At 31.5% G+C, this 13,520-nt stretch overlaps 1 long non-coding RNA gene across 1 annotated transcript; it reads left to right on the plus strand.

Moving 5' to 3' along the window:
* The first annotated feature begins 2,564 nt into the window (after positions 1-2,564).
* Positions 2,565-3,046, plus strand: LOC129943047 (uncharacterized). The gene is made up of 3 exons (XR_008781152.1): positions 2,565-2,725; positions 2,797-2,847; positions 2,911-3,046. It is a non-coding gene; the product is annotated as an uncharacterized LOC129943047 (long non-coding RNA).
* The last annotated feature ends 10,474 nt before the right edge of the window (positions 3,047-13,520 follow it).

A 13,520-nucleotide genomic window follows, 5' to 3' on the forward strand; every position in this document is an offset into this window, starting at 1 on the left:
TTTCCATGGGACGAATCTTTTTTCGCACTCGTGCAGTTGTTAGAGTAGTCAAAGATTTTGTTATTCACAAATCCGCTAGACCGTATAGAGGTATATTGTTCTGAAAAGGTGTTCTTGAACGAAAACCGCTGTGTATGGGAAATCGGAATAAGACCCTATTCTACGGGTTTGCTCAAGCCTGTTTCCATATCTATCGTCCCTTAGCACTTATGTCCCATCTTTTAAAGATCATGGATACGTTGTTGAATTTTCAGCTTTAGAAAGATCTCGAACATCGAAAGCTTAATGACCGAGAGTAAGACTTTCGTAGCTTTAGCTCCACTGGTAATATCATGGTTCATCTCACCAATCAGTGAAACAAATCTTTACATCGTTTTGGAAAACAGTAAGATTATTAGACTTGGTATTTCAAATTCATTTGATAGAGTTTGGTATTTAAATCTCTTATAGAAAATGCCTGCATTTGGTAGTGAGAAATTACATTTTAATTTCAGCAGTAGGTATTGGAGTGGTTCAAATCTGACATCCACAAAATAAACGATGGGGTGCCTCAGGGCTCCATTTTGACTCCGAAGCTCTTCCCCGCTTTTATTAACGATCTTTTGTGTGAAACCTCTAACACACTAAATTGTTTCGCAGATTTTCATATTCGGTTTTAGGTTCTCATCCTTGTTCTACGGATGTTGATTCCCTACGGCAGCGTACCGTGAAGAATTTAATGCTTTAAAAACTCAATGCTGTCTAACATCGAGGAGACTAAACAGCTATCAGTTTTGGTATGTGCATCACAAGCTATTTCTTGTGGATTGATCACATGTATGAAGTCGCCAAAAACGCTGTAAATTGTTTAGGTTTTCTCGGACGCACAAGATGTTTTTTTCTACTTTTATTAACTGATCTTGCTACATTTAAGAAGTCCTGTCCGAAACTCGAGTACAATTCCCATATCTGATAACCTATAACTTTGGTTGCAAGAGGTATGAAATATTTATGTCAAAAAAGAAAATGTATAATCAATAAATAAAATGTATTTATCAAAGTATTCAAAATAAATCAATAAATCGAAGGCAATAATTAATTTTATTAAATTGTATAAAAACACACAAGAAATACTAGGAATTGTTAGTACTTCTCAGTATAATCGCCTTTAACTTACAATGGAAAAATCCAGTTGTTACATTTTTATTCTCGTTGCTCTAGTGATAACAAATGCTATTTCTTCACCACTAATGGTATATATATAAAGGGTTTTCCAATAAGAGTTTTTATTTTGAATTTTCCTCTATTTTATAAGTTGCAGCTTTTGACAACCAAAAATAAATAATTTGTTAAAATGAACTCAAAAACAACGAATATTCCTCATTTACAGTTTGCAAAACTCTGATTAGAGCTATTTCGGTTGTCCTAAAACACCTTTTCGGGCGCCAGTAATGAAACTGGTAAAAAAATTGATTGGTTTGGACAAGTTATTGATTTGATTAAAGTATTAGTGGATCAATCACAACTGCCTCAATGGTTTTGTAACTTAACCCCTTTAGACTTTGACAAATTCACGTTGGAATTCGTGAATTCTTCGAGGACATACAGCTGAAATTTCTCAATAGAAAATTGTATGAAAAGGATGTGTTGTTTCGTTGTTTTTCATTTCTCAATATCAAAATCAAACCTCTTATTGTAAAACTCTTTACTTTGTTAACCACTATGTTCTGAAAACGATAACTACTTTCAGTATTTTTCAGATGAATGATTACTCGGTCCAAAGTGATTTGGGTAGTTATGAAAGGGTAAGTGCTCAAATAATAGCAATTAAAATATAAAATAATACATTTTCATAAAAAATAACTCCTTCTTTACTTCAAATTAGAAAAATGGTTATAACATTCATAGAGACCCACATGTGATTGAGGTTAGTTTACACAGTTCTTAGAATACTTACTTTTGTAGATAAATCTTTATAAATACAAGACAAAATTAATTTTCAACATTATATTTTCTATAGACTTATTTATCACCTTCTGATACTAAGACCACTTCATTGCACTTTTCTCCAATACCTAAAGCGAGCAATGGTTACGATTTAGATCATCAGCTTAATTCTTCCAAATCAGCAGAGGATTAAAAATAAAGTTTTATTTATTTGTATTACTATTTTTATTTTTATCATTTGAGAAAAAATATATTTTTCTATTATAAACAAAAAATTCACAACTTATCTTTTTCTATTTATAAATGTCTAGTTTTTTGACTTCCTAAATCATAGGTTTAAGGGAAAAAAGTCTTCTAATATGTAAACTTCTACAAAATTAAAACCTTACTTCTTATATTTACTGTACCCTTTTTCTGAAACATAAGATCAAGAATGGAAATATTCTCACGTTTTTTCACATTTAAAAAAAAAATGTTGATCAGAAAAAGTTTAATCGTTTTGTGGAAAAAATCAATGAAAACAAAGCCATTAATCGTCGCGTCGTTCGTCGATAATGGTTTTTACGTGTGAATCGGCTATTAAATCAGAATACATTTTGATTTACTTCCTGCATTTTAAGTATATAAATTATAATTCTTATCAATTTTTCGGGACAGTCACATCAGAACGAAGAAGCTTTAGGTGGTCATCGGCAGCACTATAATAAAAACAAATATAATATAATCAAACGAAAAAATGATTCGCAATATTTATATTTTTGTTATTTTAATAAGCATCGTTATTGCTTCACCTCCAATGGTAAATATTATTTTCAATATTGAATATTGTTTCTTTTAAATATTTATCAATCTATTTATAATTTATTTTAGATTTATGAAAACTATCGGCCAGAACACTCTAACTCCATTAATATATTGGAAGTAAGTTTATTTGAACCACTGTTGCTAAAAATGCTTTTAAACCTTTATGTTTTTTGTTTATAGATCCCAATATCACTTTTGCAAAGTCTTCAAAACTCATTAAGAGCCATTCAAATACCAAAAATTACATTGTAGCTTTTATATTTTGGATTTAAATTAAAAAAAAATTGTAATTGTTTTAAAAAAATCGTTAAGAGATCGTTAAGATCAGCCTTTTAATAAATATAATTATTAACTTCCCATAGAAAGTTACCGTCGAACCGAATTGAATTTGTTTTTTTTTTCTTAAGCGTTATGAATACCCTTATAATGTTTTAACACAGTGCGAGCAAATTTTAAGGCAGAAAATTAGTTTATAATGTAATCATTCACATTGTAATAAGTGGGAAATATTGAGCCTGGAAAGCGTCTAACATTCGTGTAGTGCAACTTAAAAAAAATCTCTGTACTTTACAGTAAGTCAGAAATTGAGCTTAAGGGTAAAATGACAAGTATTCCTAGCAGAACGGGTATTACTGTTGATTTGTTTAAGGGCAGTAATGCAACTGGCTATTTCCCTTGATCATTGTTTATGAAAGTAGCGAAAAAATAATGATAGCCATAAAACCTTACGACGACGGTGCTAAAGAGATATAAAAGTTTCAGTAAGACAACGGTCACCTACCATTTTTAGAGCTCCCGTTTGAATTCTATCCAAGAGACTCAAGCCGGTTATTGGAGCACCTATCCAAATATGCGAGCTGTACTCAAGTTTTGAAGGAAAATAGGCTTTATAAATTAAAGCAAGATCATAAGGGTGAACTAACTTCCTGAATTGGCGAAGAAAACCTAAACATGTTTTTGGCTTCTTCAAATTTGTGCTCACTCCACAAGAAATAGTTTGTGAGTTACATACCTAGAACTGGAAGCTGTTCCTCACTCATGGACAGTGGCATTAGGAGAGGGTTACGCTTTTGCGTCAGTTAACAGCATTGAGTTTTCGAAGCATTGAAATTTACACTTTTTACGAATATGAAAAGCTGAGAACACTGTCATCAGCAAAAATTTAAGTGGGTTAGAAGTTTCAGACAAAAGTTTATAAAAAATAAGATTGTCGGAGACAAAAGGGAACCCTGGGGCACACCATCGTTTTTTTGTGGATATCCGTCCAGTACCACATTAAGTAATAAATACCAAATGCACTCATTTTCGATAAGAGAGCTTGATTCCAAACTCTAGCAAATGCCTTTGAAATATCATATGCAATAATCTTACTCTCTCCAAATTGATGTAAGGATTTGCTCAACAATTCGGTGTGATAAACCATGAGGCCACCAGTGGACCTATTGCTACGAATGCCATACTTCTGACCATTAGGAAGCTTTGGTTCTTCAAGTTATTTTCTAATCTGGCTCAACTTGTGTTCTTGTTGTATATCAATGAAAAACAAATCTATAAAAGTACCTTGAAAAAGTTTCTACATGCAGTAAGTAATATTTTGACTCTTAACTCAACAAAATGTAAGTTTCACTTAGCTTGTCCTGTTTTTTAGCAGTTCTTCTCAACTGTATGCCGCTAGAATTTACAAACACTTCACAAAAACTCTGGTATAATATGCAAAAGAACGCTGACGTGGAGCGATCATTTAGTTCTATAGTAGGTAAAATATTTGGATCTCTTAGATCTTCATGTGCCATGCAGCAGTTTACCCTATTCAATACTAGAACGGTTGTTACCAATACTCAAGTCATTTAAGTTTTCATGTATAGCTTCGAAGTTTACTAGAATTATGATTCTGTAAGCAAGGTAAAGTTAAAAGTACGTAGCGTTAAAAGTACGATTCGGTATATTTTCGAATAAGAAAATACGATGTCTCACATTTGGCTACGAAGCTTCTAAATATGTCATTTAAAAACTTCAAGTGTCGTACTTTGAACGGTCTTTAGACTTCTATAAATACAAGACAGCCGGTATATTTATACATACGAAATACAGGAACCAATCTTTCAAAAGTAATTTGTTAAGAAACAAAAAAAACTACACTATATAACTAGAATGGAGTCTTAGCAATATTAAGAACAGTAAAGCTTTTAGGAAGATTGGAAGAACTCCAAACTAACAAAGCTATGGATCATTCATAAAAGTATATGCTTCAATTCTGGCTGAGTACTTCTAAAATCTCCTGAATAGAAGACCGAATTACGTATGAACTCTTTAAAATCGTAGAGAATGCCTTACCTACTTGAAGAGTTAACAAGAACTTTTAACTGGATTAACGACTGTGGTGAGGTTCCAAAAAGCTTCAGGAAAAAAGATCATACTTCCTATACATACTGAAGAAGAGAAGTCCAGCGGACACAATTAACTAAAGAGGTATATCTTTTCTTAATGCTGCTACGAAGATCTTTACAGGAGTGTTATTGGAAAGATTCACATTGATAGATGAAAAAATCTACTCAGTGAATACCAAGCAGGATTTCGTAAGTGTAAATCACTCCACAGTAGACATTATCTTCGTCCTAATAAGTATTGTCCGAACCTATCTAGAAAACGGAAACTATATGCCTTTTTTGTAGACTTTAAAGGAGTTTTGACAGCATTTATATAAAAGCATTACTTCAAAAATTCTAGAATTTTGGTATTTCTATGAGTATGGTCAAAATACTGCATAGGATTGTACAATATAATCAGAATGGTTTCAAACAGAAACAGGATTAAAACAAGACTACCTCTTTAGTCCAGTCCTTTTCTCTTTCTCTTCTTGGATGACCTCAGTGTACACCCACCGAGACCAGGAGGTACACTGAAAATACGAATATAACAAATTTAAAGCTAAACACAAGCAAGGCAAAAAACTTGGTTCTCCGAAATGGAACTGGAGGTTTTGTAGGAAATGAGAAATGATATTGGAGAAACAAAAAATTAGAAAAGGTTAAACAATTTAAGTAAATGGGTGTCCTGCTAACATCACAAATAGCCTTCAAGACTCACTTGGAAAAAAAGCGATTAATATCATCTGGAGTTAAATTTTAACAATAACTAATATTTTGCTAAGTTTTGAATTTTTGAAGCAGTGGTTCGTGCAATTATGTGCTATACAGCACAAGTATGGGGAATCTGGCAATTCTAAGAAGAAGTGGAAAAACCCCAAGTAGTTTTATCAAAAAATATTCCAAATAACACTCCAAATTGTACTACACACGGGGGACATACACCCTAAAGCTCTTTAAAATTGCTTCGCATCTAAAAAACGGCAGCAAACAATTCAATGAATGGTTTAGGCTCTGTAGGAAATACAATGTTAGTGAACTAACTAATGGAAACTGGACAGTGGCCAATACATGAACTCCTTGAAAAAGTTATGTCCACCCAATTTTTAAGCTTCCGCGACAAATTTCAAAAAATGATGTATAATCATTTCAAACATGAAATGAAATGACATGGCTTGACCCACGACATGGGAATTAAGAATTGCTTTCATAATGATCTAATTTAAGATACTCCGTTGACAATCTGTAAGAGCTCAGGTGAACTCTTGCTTTACTGAAACAATTCTGGAGAAACCTTAAATGCTTCAAAGGGACGAACTTATCCCAAAATCAGACAGAAAAAACTGAACCCTTTTCTACCAGACAACAAATTTTAAACGAACATTTTAATACTAAACGGACATTTTTTATAGCTCCGTCTTCAGAATTCACTTCCTCAACATTTGCTAGAGTCAGGCAGATCACAACGGTTTCAGAAGGAATTGCAGCATTTTTTTTTAAGTCAAAGCAACTGGTGGATGAATTTGAGTATTTAGGACAGGTAAGTGATATAAAGAATCGAAACCATTTCTCTGCTAATGAAAACCCAAACAAAATTCTATTAAATTTCAAATATTTTGAAATTTAAAAGTAAAAAAACTGAAAAATCAAAAACATTAAATTTATTTTAGGTCACAGATACTGACGAATCAATGTTGATAAAAAAATATAAATTAATTGGATGGCGCAACAGTCCGTTGAGAACTAGGGCCTTGTGACTTCAACTCTCAACCATTCCTGTGTGCGAGTGCTTTTGTCAGGGATGAAGAGGACCTACAGTTTTTAGCCGAATCCGAACGGCTAGTTTGAGAAATAACTTTTTATGAGAAGAATTATTACTCTTGGAGGAATTGACATTTCTCGTAAGATGCAGTGGCCTTGAAAAAACCTTTGATTAAAACAGGGATCGGACCCAAGACCTCTGGCATGAGAGTCCAACTCACTAAACATCATGCCACGGGTACTACAACATATAATATTGTTAGTTTCTTCTTTTTTATACCTACTTAAGTATTGCAATTACTTTCATACAATAAAGGTAATGCCAACTTATAATAGCTTACCATCTTTCTTTTCCATACATTTTAAAATGTCTTCCTTTATTCCAAAATTTGACAAAAGTAAAAAGATTTAAGATAACAAAAAAAGAACCAGTGATTAAAGTTTACAGTTCAGTGAAATTGAAAATTGCAAATTTAGGTAAATGCAAAATAAAATCAACCAACCCCTTTCAAACTTTAAATTTGTCGTTCCTTTCATCTTTTTTGTATCTCTCGATGTATAAAAGTATAGAATCCTTTTGGCATATTTCTTTTTAAAATTAAATTTAAAACCGGCAAAGGACAAACAAAGACCAAAACCGCCATATCCTAGACATGTTCACATATGTATGTATTTTCTGATAGCTTTTCAAAGGTGAGTTCTAAACTTCTTCCGCATTCAAATAACCAATCTTTTATTTTGTTGTATGAGAAAAGGATTTAGAGTGTAATTTGACTATGCATGTCACATTATTTGCAAATTAGCCTCAACCCTCTTTCGGAAGGAAACAGAATATACCTACACTACACATATGGTACGCCATAGTGAATACCAGCAGGAACAGTAAAATCTCTAATTTTGGAAGTCAGTTTTATTCTATTTCAATAGTTTGAATAGGGTTTTTCTAAGTGCGTCTTATTTAATTCGTTTTTAAGCAACCAAAAATAATATTTTGAGACATGATCTCAAGTTAAGCATGTTTCAATTTGATTCTAAAAGTGACCTGTTGAACAATTTAATCCACCTTCCCTTGAATTGTAGTTAAAATCTAGATTTTTATTAAACGGAATCTACAGATGAAAATAGTCTGATAGGTCAGATATCAGATTCAGAAATGTTTGATTAAATCCAATCACAAAATTAACGTAACTTAAACCAATTGCATCGAAGTTCAATCTAATTTTGTCTTGCTTATAATTCTTCAAACTCGACTAATGGTTGTCTCAGTAAGAAGATAAATACAATGTTGCATTTTTTGTTTCCTTAAGTAAGATATCAGATGGCTAAACTGGCCAAAATTGACATAAAGTTTGACATAATTCAACGGCTAAGGGAGGTTTTACTGTGGTTCATCATCTATTATAATGTTCACTTTAAGACAATTGCTCAACTAACCCACACGATGAAAGGCCATACATGTCGACATACAATGTTTTGACATCCTGATTCATCTATCGTCAGCCATCAATATATGCATCGATAAATTTAAATAACAAGGACATGTGCCACATGCAAAACACAACACAAAACGACGACAAAATAAAGTCAAACAATAAAATAAAAAAATAAAAAAGAAGAAGTTCATGGAATCTTTGATCTTGGGTATTAGATAAGAGAACATAAGATACAACCATGATAAATACCCTTTCACATGACATACTCGTCCAAGGATAAGCATAGGTGTACTCGCAACTGTGTGTATGGTATATTTATACCCGTGGAGAGATTGGCAAATGTTTGCTTTTATGTCGTTTTGTGTTTGTTAGCAAACAAGGAGCAATGGACTGAAAATGCCCTCTTGGGGCACTTCAACAACTTATTTTATTTTTCGTTTTTGCAAATTGGTATTTCTTATCAATCGAAGTCTATGATGAAGGACTGCATAATATGTGAATGAAGTCTGAAGAAAGGAATAGAATTCTGGTAATGACATTAGGAGTCTTTTCTTCGATAAATTTCTAAATGGCCTTAAGGATTTATTTTGATGACACTGAAGAATAAAGATGGAAGAGGTTTTATTTTGCATGGTACTTTTTTTTTAAATAGTTTGATGAAGTTTAATTTTAATTTTGATACATTTTATATTTCTTACCTTAGTAACACTGTTTCTTGGTCTAAAAAACACTTTAATTCTTCTACAGATGTCATTGCAAGAATAATGTCAAGAGGGATGCGTTCATTTATTGCGTCGCATTTTTGATTCATTCATTGAAATTCAAGTATTATGGGTCACCTCCAAAATTTTACGACTAAAATATGATTTCATCTCCAAAACAATTTTGTGCAACGAAGAATAATGTTTTTGAAATCTGATAAAACTTTGAGAAAAATCGAATTGACAGTTTTTAATATAACAAATAAAAATCTAAAAAAAACATTACTCAAAGTTAGTAAAAACTGAATATCGATTCAAATATCTTTTCAAAAAGTTGAAAAATTAAAAACCGAAAAAAATTCACAAAAGTTGGTAAAAATTGATTTTCGACTCAAATATCTTTTCAAAAATTTGAAATATTGGCTTCAAACTTATTTTATTTTACAGAAAATATTGTTTTCGATATTCAGTAATCTATATATATAAAAATCAATGCCACTTTTCGTTGTAATGTTATAACTCAACAATGCCTTTACCGATTTGGCTAATTTTGGTCTTGAATTATTCGTGGAAGTTCAGAGAAGGTTTGTACGTAAAGAAAATTTAAAAAAAAATCTTGAAAAGGTGTAAAATCAACACAAGCAATTTGTACTAATACTTAAAGAAATCCCGATTTGTTGATTACCTTGGAAATGTACAACGAAGCTGTAATAATAATTGAAGATATGTGCCTAACGATTGTAAATAAAGCATTAGCACAATTGTGTGTGAACGCACCAAATCGTGAGATACATGATTTTTTTGATCGTGAATTGCAACGTGAGCAGGAGTTAAATTCTAATGATGATGAATGATAAACGTATGTATTATTTGTACAATTGTATATAATGATAACTTTCGTTGTATCATTGATTTAAGCGACTATACGATCGGAACAGAAAATTGCAATGACACTTGAGTCTTCGGGAATTGCTGATACATTATTAGAAGGTGGTCGGACCGCACACTCTGCAATAACATTGCCATTGATTGTACGGGTGATTGAAACTTACAATATTTCGAGAAATTATGGTATAGCAAAAGTGCACAATGGCGAATAAAAAATCAATAGAAGCATTTAATCGAACAATGCAAGATTTACGCGGTAATCAACAGCTGTTTTAGTGGTGCTCTGATATTGCTGTCAAGAGACTTTCGTCAAACATTGCCTGTCATTCTTCGATCGACTCCTACTGATGAAATGAACTCCTGTTTGAAGTCATCAGTTCTTTGGAGATATGTACAAAAATTGACACTGAACATTAATATGCGTATTCACCTTCATAATGATGCAACTGCCCATTAGTTATCAAAACAATTGTTAGAAATTGGTGATGGCAAAATACCAATCGACAGTACCAACGGATTGATCACTTTACCGAACAATTTTTGTAGAATTGTGTAATCTATAGATGAGTTTATTGAATGTGTTTTTCCGAATGTTCTTGGTTAAGAGAACGCACCATTTTAGCACCGAAAAACAATTATATGAATGCCATTTCAAATTCAAGCGAAACTGCCACGTGTATTCGTTTTCATTTTTATTTAGTTTTTACTCTTTGCTGATAAATATAATATAAAGAATATATCATTTGGGCCATTTGGACTTTTAAATATTTTTTTAAATGTTTTTTTTTTTTTGTTTGAATAAATAAACTTAATAATCACTTTTTTTTATAACTATGCCTTATACGTAGCGAAGCACGTACCGAGCCGCTAGTTTTTATATAAAAATCCAACAGTACATTTTTTCATAAAAACATAAAAAATGAAATCTACAAAAAATATTACGCAAATTTGGTAAAAATTGATACGAGTACATATAGACAAACTTTTAAGAAAGACAAATCGAAATTGGGAAGTTTTCAGTGTGGGTCGCATCCCAACCTCTTTTTTTTATTCAATCTATTGAGTATGATCTGTGTTGGGGTCGACATACTGTATAGATCAAAATACTCCATTTAAAATACTGTACCTCGAAATTCTTTATTAAAAATTCTGCATATCATATAAAAGTGCGCACTTTTTTACGTTATCAAAACGATTTTTATTTTTTAGCTTTATTTACAGCATTTTGAAGTACAGAATTTTAAAAACAAAATACTTTTTTTAATGTTCTAATATACTTTCTTATTTGTACATGAATTGTTTATATCATAATCAACAATTGCATAAGCAATTGCAACAAACTAATTCATCTGTCAAAACTTCCAGTATTATATTATATATTTTTACAATACAGCATTTTGAGACTCAGTATTTTAAATGTACAATATTTTGAGATACAGAATATTAACCATAAAGTATTTTGAATATACAGTTTTTTTTTAAATACAGCATTTCAACCCGCTCCCGTATAATCTCTTATAGACTAACAAACTATTAGTAAAATAACAATATATATAAAAAAAAGAGGATCGGTTACGACCCACACTGATAACTTCCCATCCCATCATTCTATTTGTCTTCCTTTAATGTTTGTATAGGTTTTCGTGTTCTGTTCAAAAAGTTCTCAGTTGAATTATTATTAAAAATTTCAATATTACCAACAATGTTTTGCATATAATGTAATAGTTTGATTTCGAAATCTGTTTTTGCTAACGAGATTTTTAGCAAGTTTTTAAAAATTTTAGTAGCATTTCTTAAAGGTTTTTAAGGTCCTAATGGTGTGGAAACTGGGCGGCAGTTATTTATTCAAAATTGGTTCATGATATTTGAAATATACTGTCGTTGACAGGCTGTGATTGAACCGGTTTCACCTTGACGATTTATTTCGATTACCAAGAAAAACTTAAGTTGACCGCCATCGACGACTTCAAACTCATTAGAATTTTGCGTTTAAGCAACTATTATATTAAGGTTACCTTTTAGATTTTTTGTGTACACACACGTCTCACCAGCACATGGTGAAAAAATTTTTCTTAAATACGGAATCTCATATAGACATCGGGCCTTACCAATAATCAAAATTAAAGCTCACTTAAATATTTAAGTGGGTTTTAAATATTTTGCCATACCAATAAACATTTTAACAGTTATAGGTTCAGAGCTAACGCCCATTTAAATTTTATTGTTGGAAAACTCAACTATAAACGGACAGTTAAATTAAACTCCATGGTTTGCACTGTCATTTTGACAGCACCCGCAAAAAATACTTTCAGGTCACAAGAGTTGAGATTTCTTGTGATAGTTGTCTGCTGATTGTTTGTGGCAATATTTCATAAGAAAGTAAGTCGAATAGTACTTGTTTTAAATATATGTAATTGTGATTTTGTTCTAATAAATATGAATCATTTTAGAAATGGCTGAAAAACAAAATTTAAAACAGAGCAGATCAGCAAATTGAAAGTTTGCAATGAGAAGCTACTGGTCGAAGCACCTAGACCGCTTGCGCATGTTATAAATTCTAAGTGGAATGATGGCAAGTTATTAAAAGCCAAAGCCAAGATGCCCGCACCAATTTAAGTTAATTTAATCGATCTCAGAGGGAGACCAGTGGTGGCAAAACCTCCTGAGGATCCTTCGGAGATCGATTATGAAATTGCTGAAATTTTCACTCTGAATTTTGTTGAAGATACCGCTGAATTTGATTGCGATGCAATATGGCTTGATGATTTTGATGACAAGTAGAATATTTTCTCGATATGATTTGCAATTGGTTTTAAAATCCAAATCCATCAGAACCTGAATTTTATTGATAATTTATCTGCCAATTTAGCTTCATTTTCTTTCACTGGAATATGATTGGTAGATGTGTAAATTGTCTGTAAAATCTAACTGAATCATACCAAGAGTCATTAATAGTTTGTTTTAACAAACTGAAGTATTTTTTTTATTTTGTGATAAGTACATAAGTACTATTTTGAAAGCATTATTCTTTTTTTCGAGCACGGACTGAACTTTATATTTTTTTGTGATTTTCCTTGTAGTATTTTAAGTAGAGTAAGCATTTAATTTAGTTTTAAAACATGCGCCAACGTATGTACGTTTTTTAAAAAGTCATTAATAAATAATTGTTACTCAAAAATTTATTTGTTCTCTTAAAAATTTGGAAACCATTTATTATTTTGAACTCTCAATAATTTTAATTAAAATATTGTATAATTCAATGTTAACCAAATATTTTTGTTTTGTTTATGTTATTACTTATTATAATTCAATGCTGTTTTTTGACAGAGAATGTAGTAGATATTGTAATAGAAGGCTAATTAGTAAAAGACGTGTCTATTTTGATTATTAATATACACGCAAATTAACTCGCTGTTAAAATTTAACTCAACGATACCTAAACGAGTGTTTAGCGATTTATTATTGGTAAGGCCCATCGTCAAGGAGTTCTCACATGCTAACGCAAGAATTATTCGAATTGTTGAGTACCTTACAACAGATGAAAAGGTTTCTTCAAAATTGACACCAAACTGTTGGCTACAACCTTTTGCGACCAAACGCAATTTAATTTTCTGAACGCTGCCATCTGCTCTTCTTTTAAT

Source organism: Eupeodes corollae, chromosome 1, assembly GCF_945859685.1.
Source record: "Eupeodes corollae chromosome 1, idEupCoro1.1, whole genome shotgun sequence".
In the NCBI taxonomy this organism is placed as follows: domain Eukaryota; kingdom Metazoa; phylum Arthropoda; class Insecta; order Diptera; family Syrphidae; genus Eupeodes; species Eupeodes corollae.